Raw genomic sequence first — 8,528 nt, 5'->3', positions numbered from 1 at the left:
TTGGATATGGGAGTTCAACACCAAACTTAGAGTTTGGTTGTGGCCTCCCAACACCAAACTTAGAGTTTGACTGTGGGGGCTCTGGTTGACTCTGCTTGGAGAGAAGCTTTTCATGCTTCCTCTCCATGGTTGCAGAGGGAGATCCTTGAGTTTTAAGCACAAGGGAGTCCTCATTCCATTGAAGGACTATTTCACCTCTGTCACATCAATCACAGCTCTTGCTGTGGCCAGGAAAGGTCTTCCTAGGATGATGGATTCATCCTCTTCCTTTCCAGTATCCAGGACTATGAAATCAGTAGGTATGCAAAGGCCCTCAACCTTTACTAATACATCTTCTACTTGTCCATAAGCCTGTTTTCTAGAGCTGTCTGCCATCTCTAATGAGATTTTAGCAGCTTGCACCCCATAGATTCCCAGTTTCTCTATTACAGAGAGGGGCATGAGGTTTATTCCTGAACCAAGGTCACACAGAGCCTTAAAGATCATGGTGCCTATGGTACAAGGTATTATGAACTTTCCAGGATCCTGTCTCTTCTGAGGCAATGTCAGTTGATCCAGATCACTTAGTTCATTGATGAACAAGGGAGGTTCAACTTCCCAAGTACCAATGCCAAATAATTTGGCATTCAGCTTCATGATTGCACCAAGAAACTTGGCAGTTTGCTCTTCAGTAACATCCTCATTCTCTTCAGAAGAGGAATACTCATCAGAGCTCATGAAGGGCATAAGGAGGTTCAATGGAATCTCTATGGTCTCTAGATGAGTCTCAGATTCCTTTGGTTCCTCAGAGGGAAGCTCCTTATTGACCACTGGACGTCCCAGGAGGTCTTCCTCCTTGGGATTCACGTCCTCTCCTCTCCTCACAGGTTCGGCCATGGCACTTATGTCAATGGCCTTGCACTCTCCTTTTGGGTTCTCTTCTGTATTACTTGGGAGAGTACTAGGAGGGATTTCAGTGATCCTTTTACTCAGCTGGCCCACTTGTGCTTCCAGATTTCTAATGGAAGACCTGTTTCATTCATGAAACTTACAGTGGCCTTAGATAGATCAGAGACTAGATTTGCTAAATTAGAAGCATTTTGTTCAGAGTTCTCTGTCTGTTGCTGAGTTGATGATGGAAAAGGCTTGCTATTGCTAAACCTGTTTCTTCCACCATTATTAAAGCCTTGTTGGGGCTTTTGATCCTTCCATGAGAAATTTGGATGATTTCTCCATGTTGAGTTATAGGTGTTTCCATAAGGTTCACCTAAGTAATTTACCTCTGCTATTGCAGGGTTCTCAGGATCATAGGCTTCTTCTTCAGAAGATGCCTCTTGAGTACTGTTGGATGCAGCATGCATTCCATGCAGACTCTGAGAGATCATATTGACTTGCTGAGTCAATATTTTATTCTGAGCCAATATGGCATTCAGAGTATCAACTTCAAGAACTCCCTTCTTCATAGGCGTCCCATTATTCACAGGATTCCTTTCAGAAGTGTACATGAACTGGTTATTAGCAACCATGTCAATGAGTTCTTGAGCTTCTGCAGGCGTTTTCTTTAGGTGAATGGATCCACCTGCAGAAGTGTCCAGTGACATCTTTGATAGCTCAGATAAACCATCATAGAATATATCCAGGATGGTCCATTCTGAAAGCATGTCAGAAGGACACTTTTTGGTCAACTGTTTGTATCTTTCCCAAGCTTCATAGAGGGATTCACCTTCTTTCTGTCTGAAGGTTTGAACATCAGCTCTAAGCTTGCTCAGCTTTTGAGGAGGAAAGTACTTGGCTAAGAAAGCCGTGACCAGCTTATCCCAAGAGTTCAGGCTGTCTTTGGGTTGAGAATCCAACCATAATCTAGCTCTGTCTCTTACAGCAAAAGGGAAAAGCATGAGCCTGTAGACTTCAGGATCTACTCCATTAGTCTTAACAGTATCACATATCTGCAAGAATTCAGTTAAGAACTGAAAAGGATCTTCAGATGGAAGTCCATGAAACTTGCAGTTCTGCTGCATCAGAGAAACTAATTGAGGTTTCAGCTCAAAGTTGTTTGCTCCAATGGCAGGAATGGAGATGCTTCTTCCATGTAAATTGGAATTAGGTGCAGTAAAGTCACCAAGCATCCTCCTTTCATTATTATTATTTTCGGCTGCCATCTCCTCTGCCTGTTCGAAAATTTCTGAAAGGTTATCTCTGGATTGTTGTATTTTAGCTTCTCTTAATTTTCTCTTCAGAGTCCTTTCAGGTTCTGGATCTGCTTCCACAAGAATGTTCTTATCCTTGCTCCTGCTCATATGACAAAGAAGAAGGCACAGAAAAATAATAATAATAATGGAGATCCTTTATACCACAGTATAGGGATCCCTGTGTGAGTGGAAGAAGAGGGGGAGACAAAGAATGTAATATAATGGAAAAAACACAACTGTGAGGATGGAAGAGAGGTGAGATGAGATGTTAGGATATGAATGAATAAATAGAATGAGATGGGGGAGAGATAATTTTCGAAAATTATTTTGAAAAAGAGTTAGTGATTTTTGAAAAATGGTTTTTGAAAAATGTGTTAGTAATTTTCGAAAATTAAGATTTAAAAATTAAAATAATTAATAAATTAAAAAGAAATTTTGAAAAAGAGGGGAGATATTTTCGAAAAATGAGAGAGAGAGTTAGTTAGGTGGTTTTGAAAAAGATAAGAAACAAACAAAAAGTTAGTTAGTTAGTTGAAACAAATTTTGAAAAGATAAGAAGTTAGGAAGTTAGAAAAGATATTTTGAAAAGATATTTTTGAAAAAGATAAGATAAGAAGATATTTTTGAAAAGATATGATTGGAATTAGTTTTGAAAAAGAATTGATTTTTAAAATCTCAATTAATGACTTCATTCATAAGAAATCACAAGATATGATTCTAGAACTTAAAGTTTGAATCCTTCTTAACAAGCAAGTAACAAACTTCAAATTTTTTAATCAAAACATTAATTGATTATGTTATTTTCGAAAATTTGGTATAAAAATAAGAAAAAGATTTTTAAAAAATGTTTTTGGAATTTTCGAAAATAACTAATAATTTTGAAAAAGATTTGATTTTTGAAAAAGATTTTGAAAAAGATAAGATTTTCAAATTGAAAATTTAATTTGACTCATGAGAAACAATTTGATTTTAAAAATTTTTGAAAAAGTCAATCCAAATTTTCGAATTTGATGAGAGAAAAGGGAAAGATATTTTTTTGATTTTTGAAATTTTTATGATGCAAGAGAAAAACACTAAAAAGATGCAATGCATGAAATTTTTAGATCAAAACATGTGATGCATGCAAGAATGCTATGAATGTCAAGATGAACACCAAGAACACTTTGAATGTCATGATGAACATCAAGAACATATTTTTGAAAAATTTTTAATGCAAAGAAAACATGCAAGACACCAAACTTAGAATTCTTTAATGCTTAGACACTAAGAATTCAAGAATGCATATGATAAACATGAAAAGACACAAAACAAAAAATCATCAAGATCAAACAAGAAGACTTACCAAGAACAACTTGAAGATCATGAAGAACACTATGAATGCATGATATTTTCGAAAAATGCAAGATGCATATGCAAGTGACACCAAACTTATAACATGACTCTAGACTCAAACAAGAAACAGAAAATATTTTTGATTTTTATGATTTTCTAAATTTTTTTTTTTGGATTTTTATTTTATATTTTTCGCATATTAAAAGGAAAAATAAGGATTCAAAAAATTTTTAATATGAATTCCAGGAATCTTGCCATGTTAGTCTAAAGCTTCAGTCCAGGAATTAGACATGGCTCACTAGCCAGCCAAGCTTTCAAAGAAAGCTCCAGTCCAAAACACTAGACATGGCCAATGGCCAGCCAAGCTTCAGCAGGTGATCATGGATCAGCAGCAGGTGGATGAGCAATAACTAAATTGCTCTTGATAACAAATTGCAAGCCTCAGTCCAAATGAATTTAGACATGGCTTTACAGCCAGCCAGGCTTCACATGCTTCATGAAACACTAGAATTGATTCTTAAAAATTTTGAATAAATTTTTGAAAACAAAACAAAAAGAAAATTACCTAATCTGAGCAACAAGATGAACCGTCAGTTGTCCAAACTCAAACAATCCCCGGCAACGGCGCCAAAAACTTGGTGCTGTTGCCGGATCAAAAGGGAATCTGGCACTGATGTTACCGGACCAAAAGCTTGCCGAGAACTCAAACAATCCCCGGCAATGGCGCCAAAAACTTGGTGCACGAAATTGTGATGTCCAGGCTCGAACAATCCCTGGTAATGGCTCCAAAGCTTGGTGCTTTGATCTTAATTCATAATTGTCACAACTTCGATACAACTAACCAGCAAGTGCACTGGGTCGTCCAAGTAATACCTTACGTGAGTAAGGGTCGAATCCCACGGAAATTGTTGGTATGAAGCAAGCTATGGTCACCTTGTAAATCTCAGTCAGGCAGATATAAAGTGATAATGGTGTTTTCGAATATTATATAATAAGATAGGGATAGAGGTACTTATGTAAATCATTGGTAGGAATTTCAGATAAGCGAATGGAGATACTTTCGTTCCTCTGAACCTATGCTTTCCTGCTATCTTCATCCAATCAGTCTTACTCCTTTCCATGGCTGGCTTTATGCAAGGGCATCACCGTTGTCAGTGGCTACATCCCCTCCTCTTAGTGAATAATATGCTCACGCACCCTGTCACGGCACGGCTATTCATCTGTCGGTTCTCGATCATGCTGGAATAGGATTCACCCTCCTTTTGCGTCTGTCACTAACGCCCAGCACTCGCGAGTTTGAAGCTCGTCACAGTCATTCAATCATTGAATCCTACTCAGAATACCACAGACAAGGTTTAGACCTCCCGGATTCTCTTGAATGCCGCCATCATTCTAGCTTACACCACGAAGATTCTGGTTAGGAGATCTAAGAGATACTCATTCTAGCTTAATTCATGTAGAACAGAAGTGATTGTCAGGCACGCGTTCATAAGGGAGAAGGATGATGAGCGTCACACATAATCATCACCTTCATCACGTTCTTGGGTGCGAATGGATATCTTAGAAGAGAAATAAGATGAATTGAATAGAAAACAGTAGTACTTTGCATTAATCTTTGAGGAACAGCAGAGCTCCACACCTTAATCTATGGAGTGTAGAAACTCTACCGTATGAAAATACATAAGTGAAGGTCCAGGCATGGCCGAGATGGCCAGCCCCCTAAACGAGATCATAGGATCAAAATACAATCCAGGATGCCTAATACAATAGTAAGAGGTCCTATTTATAATAAACTAGTCACTAGGGTTTACATGAGTAAGTAATTGATGAATAAATCCACTTCCGGGGCCCACTTGGTGTGTGTTTGGGCTGAGCCTAAGTGTTGCACGTGCAGAGGCCATTTGTGGAGTTGAACGCCAGTTTCTGTGCCAGTTTGGGCGTTCAACTCTGGTTTTGGATCCTTATCTGGCGCTGGACGCCAGATTTGGGCAGAAGGCTGGCGTTGAACGCCAGTTTACATCGTCTATTCTTGGCCAAAGTATTGACGATTATATATTTCTGGAAAGCCCTGGATGTCTACTTTCCAACGCAATTGGAAGTGCGCCATTTCGAGTTCTGTAGCTCCACAAAATCCACTTTGAGTGCAGGGAGGTCAGAATCCAACAGCATCAGCAGTCCTTTTTCAACCTCTGAATCTGATTTCTGCTCAAGTCCCTCAATTTCAGCCAGAAAATACCTGAAATCACAGAAAAACACACAAACTCATAGTAAAGTCCAGAAATGTGAATTTAACATAAAAACTAATGAAAACATCCCTAAAAGTAACTAGATCCTACTAAAAACATACTAAAAACAATGCCAAAAAGCGTATAAATTATCCGCTCATCAGCAAACCATGGTGTTTCCTGAATGGCAAACAATTGCTCATCCAAAAAGGTTTCAGAGATCTCAATAGAGGGGGAGGACACCCCTTGTACTGGTTCTATCCGGGACAGATGATCAGCCACTTGGTTTTCTGTCCCTTTTCTGTCTCTTATTTCTATATCAAACGCTTGCAGAAGCAACACCCATCTTATGAGTCTGGGTTTTGAATCCTGCTTTGTAAGTAGATATTTAAGAGCAGCATGGTCAGTGTACACAATCACTTTTGATCCTACTAAGTATGATCTAAACTTGTGGTTGTGTAATTTTTCTGTGCATCATTTAAAACACGGCTAGCATAATAAATGACATGCAGAAGCTTGTTATGCCTCTGTCCCAGTACTGCACCAATGGCATTGTCACTGGCATCACACATTAGCTCAAATGGTAATGTCCAGTCTGGTGCAGAAATAACTGGTGCTGTGACCAGCTTAGCTTTCAGAGTTTCAAATGCCTGCAGACATTCTGTGTCAAACACATAAATGGCGTGTCAGCAGCTAACAGATTGCTCAGAGGTTTAAACCTCCTATAGAATCCTACATGCCCCAGAATGCTTCTGATTGCCTTAACATTGGCAGGTGGTGGTAATTTTTCAATTACTTCCACTTTAGCTTGATCCACCTCTATTCCCTTGTTTGAAATTTTATGCCCAAGGACAATTCCTTTAGTCACCTGATAAACCCATATTTTATGATATATTTTGTACTTAATCTGAGTGATTTATTCAATCCTTCACCCACTTATTCATATTATTTGCATGGTTTTACTTTCCCTTCCTTATTATGTGACGTATGTGAAAAACATGTTTCCTATGCTTTAAAATTAATTATTTTAATTACCTTTATTTCCATTCGATGTCGTGATTAGTGTGTTGAGTAGTTTCATATCTTCTAAGGCAGGAATGACTTAAAAGGATGGAAAGGAAACATACAAAAATGGAAGGAAAGCATAAAACGGAGTTTGTGAAGAAACTGGCATCCACGCGATCGCATGGGCGACGCGGACGCATGCCAAGCGCGAAGAAGCAGTGACGCGGCCGCATGACTGACGTGACCGCGCGCCTTGAGCAGAACACATATGATGTGGCCACATGACTGACGCGATCGCGTGACAAGGAAAACTCCGAATGACGTGACAGCGTGACCCACGCGGACGCGTGACAGAGGCCACGCACCAGAAATTGCAGAAAATGCTCCCAGCAAATTTCAGAAGGCATAGACCAGAGGTTATGAAGTGAGGGAATGCATCTGTTCAAGGGAGTGACCACTTTAGTTAGTTTTCATGATTTATATTTAGTTTCGAGAGGGAGATTCTCTCCTCTCTCTTAGGATTAGGATTTAGGATTTCTCTTAGTTTTAGGAGTGACTCTCGATCCCAGGTTCAATGTTCTTTTACTTTATATTTATCTCATACTTTCAGATACTTTAATGCTTATATTAGTTATGTTGCCTATTTGGCTTATGCTACATTCATGTTACAGATTACTCTTTTGAATTAATGTTATTTAAGGTATTTCAGTTTAATATTGCTTTCTTTTATTTACATTATTGTTATTCCCATCTGAAGGCATTTTTATTCCAGTAGATTTTCTTTTCTCCTTTTGGTCTTGGTTAAGAAATCAGTAACTCAGGAGTTATCAAACTCAAACATGATTGATAATTGTTATCTTTGTTAATTGAATTGAACTTCAATAATCCCAATCTTTTCTTAGGAAATAAATAGGATTCGAAGATCAAACCAATTAATCCCTTGACCTTCCTTTATTTTAGTAAAGGTTAACAAAGTGAAATTAAGATTCAATTTTCATCATCATTGATAAGGATAGCTAGGATAGGACCTCTAATTTCTTATACCTTGCCAAAAGTTTATTTACAGTCATTTATTTTTTTTACTTGCCATTTAAATTACTTGTTCTTCATTTACTTTAATTGCTAATTAAACCATTCGCTCCTCCTTCTCTAAACCGCAATTTACAATCTCCATAACCAATAATAAGAACATAATTCCCTGCAGTTCCTTGAGAAGACGACCCGAGGTTTGAATACTTCGGTTATCAATTTATTTAGGGGTTTGTTACTTGTGACAACCAAAACATTTGTACGAAGGGATTTCTGTTGGTTTAGAGACTATATCTACAACGCGACTGTTTTTATAAAATTCTTTACTGGCAAAAATCCAAACGTCAAAATGGTGTCGTTGCCGGAGAACTGCAATCGTGTGCCTTATTATTGGTTATTGTAAATATTTTTCTTTTACTTGTTTATTTGTCTTTATTTTTCCCCTCTTAATTTCTTTTTAGCTGCTATGAATTCTCACCCTTTCCGCTTTGAGTTTGGTTCTAATGTTATTGAAAGGAATGGAAGTTATAACAGGAACATGCATCAAGGTCAGAGCAACCAAAGATGGATGGAGCCAAGAGGATCTGATCAACCCTTTAGGCAACAACACCCTCCAAGATATCATGGACAAAGACCATTCTACAATGCATACCAAGCAAATAGACATGGTGGACAACCTTGTAATTACCAACAAGCCCCACCCTGTGCTTATAGACCATCCTCTCAACATAACTTCGAACCACCACACTCACAAGCTCCTTTTCACCAT

At 38.2% G+C, this 8,528-nt stretch overlaps 1 non-coding gene across 1 annotated transcript; it reads left to right on the top strand.

The window, feature by feature from the left end:
- The first annotated feature begins 1,634 nt into the window (after positions 1 to 1,634).
- Positions 1,635 to 1,742, top strand: LOC112773668 (small nucleolar RNA R71). The gene has a single exon (XR_003188206.1). It is a non-coding gene; the product is annotated as a small nucleolar RNA R71 (small nucleolar RNA).
- The last annotated feature ends 6,786 nt before the right edge of the window (positions 1,743 to 8,528 follow it).

The sequence above is a fragment of the Arachis hypogaea genome, chromosome 18, assembly GCF_003086295.3.
Source record: "Arachis hypogaea cultivar Tifrunner chromosome 18, arahy.Tifrunner.gnm2.J5K5, whole genome shotgun sequence".
NCBI classification, from domain to species: domain Eukaryota; kingdom Viridiplantae; phylum Streptophyta; class Magnoliopsida; order Fabales; family Fabaceae; genus Arachis; species Arachis hypogaea.
Note: the sequence above shows the minus strand (reverse complement) of the source record. Positions and strands in the feature narration are given on the sequence as shown.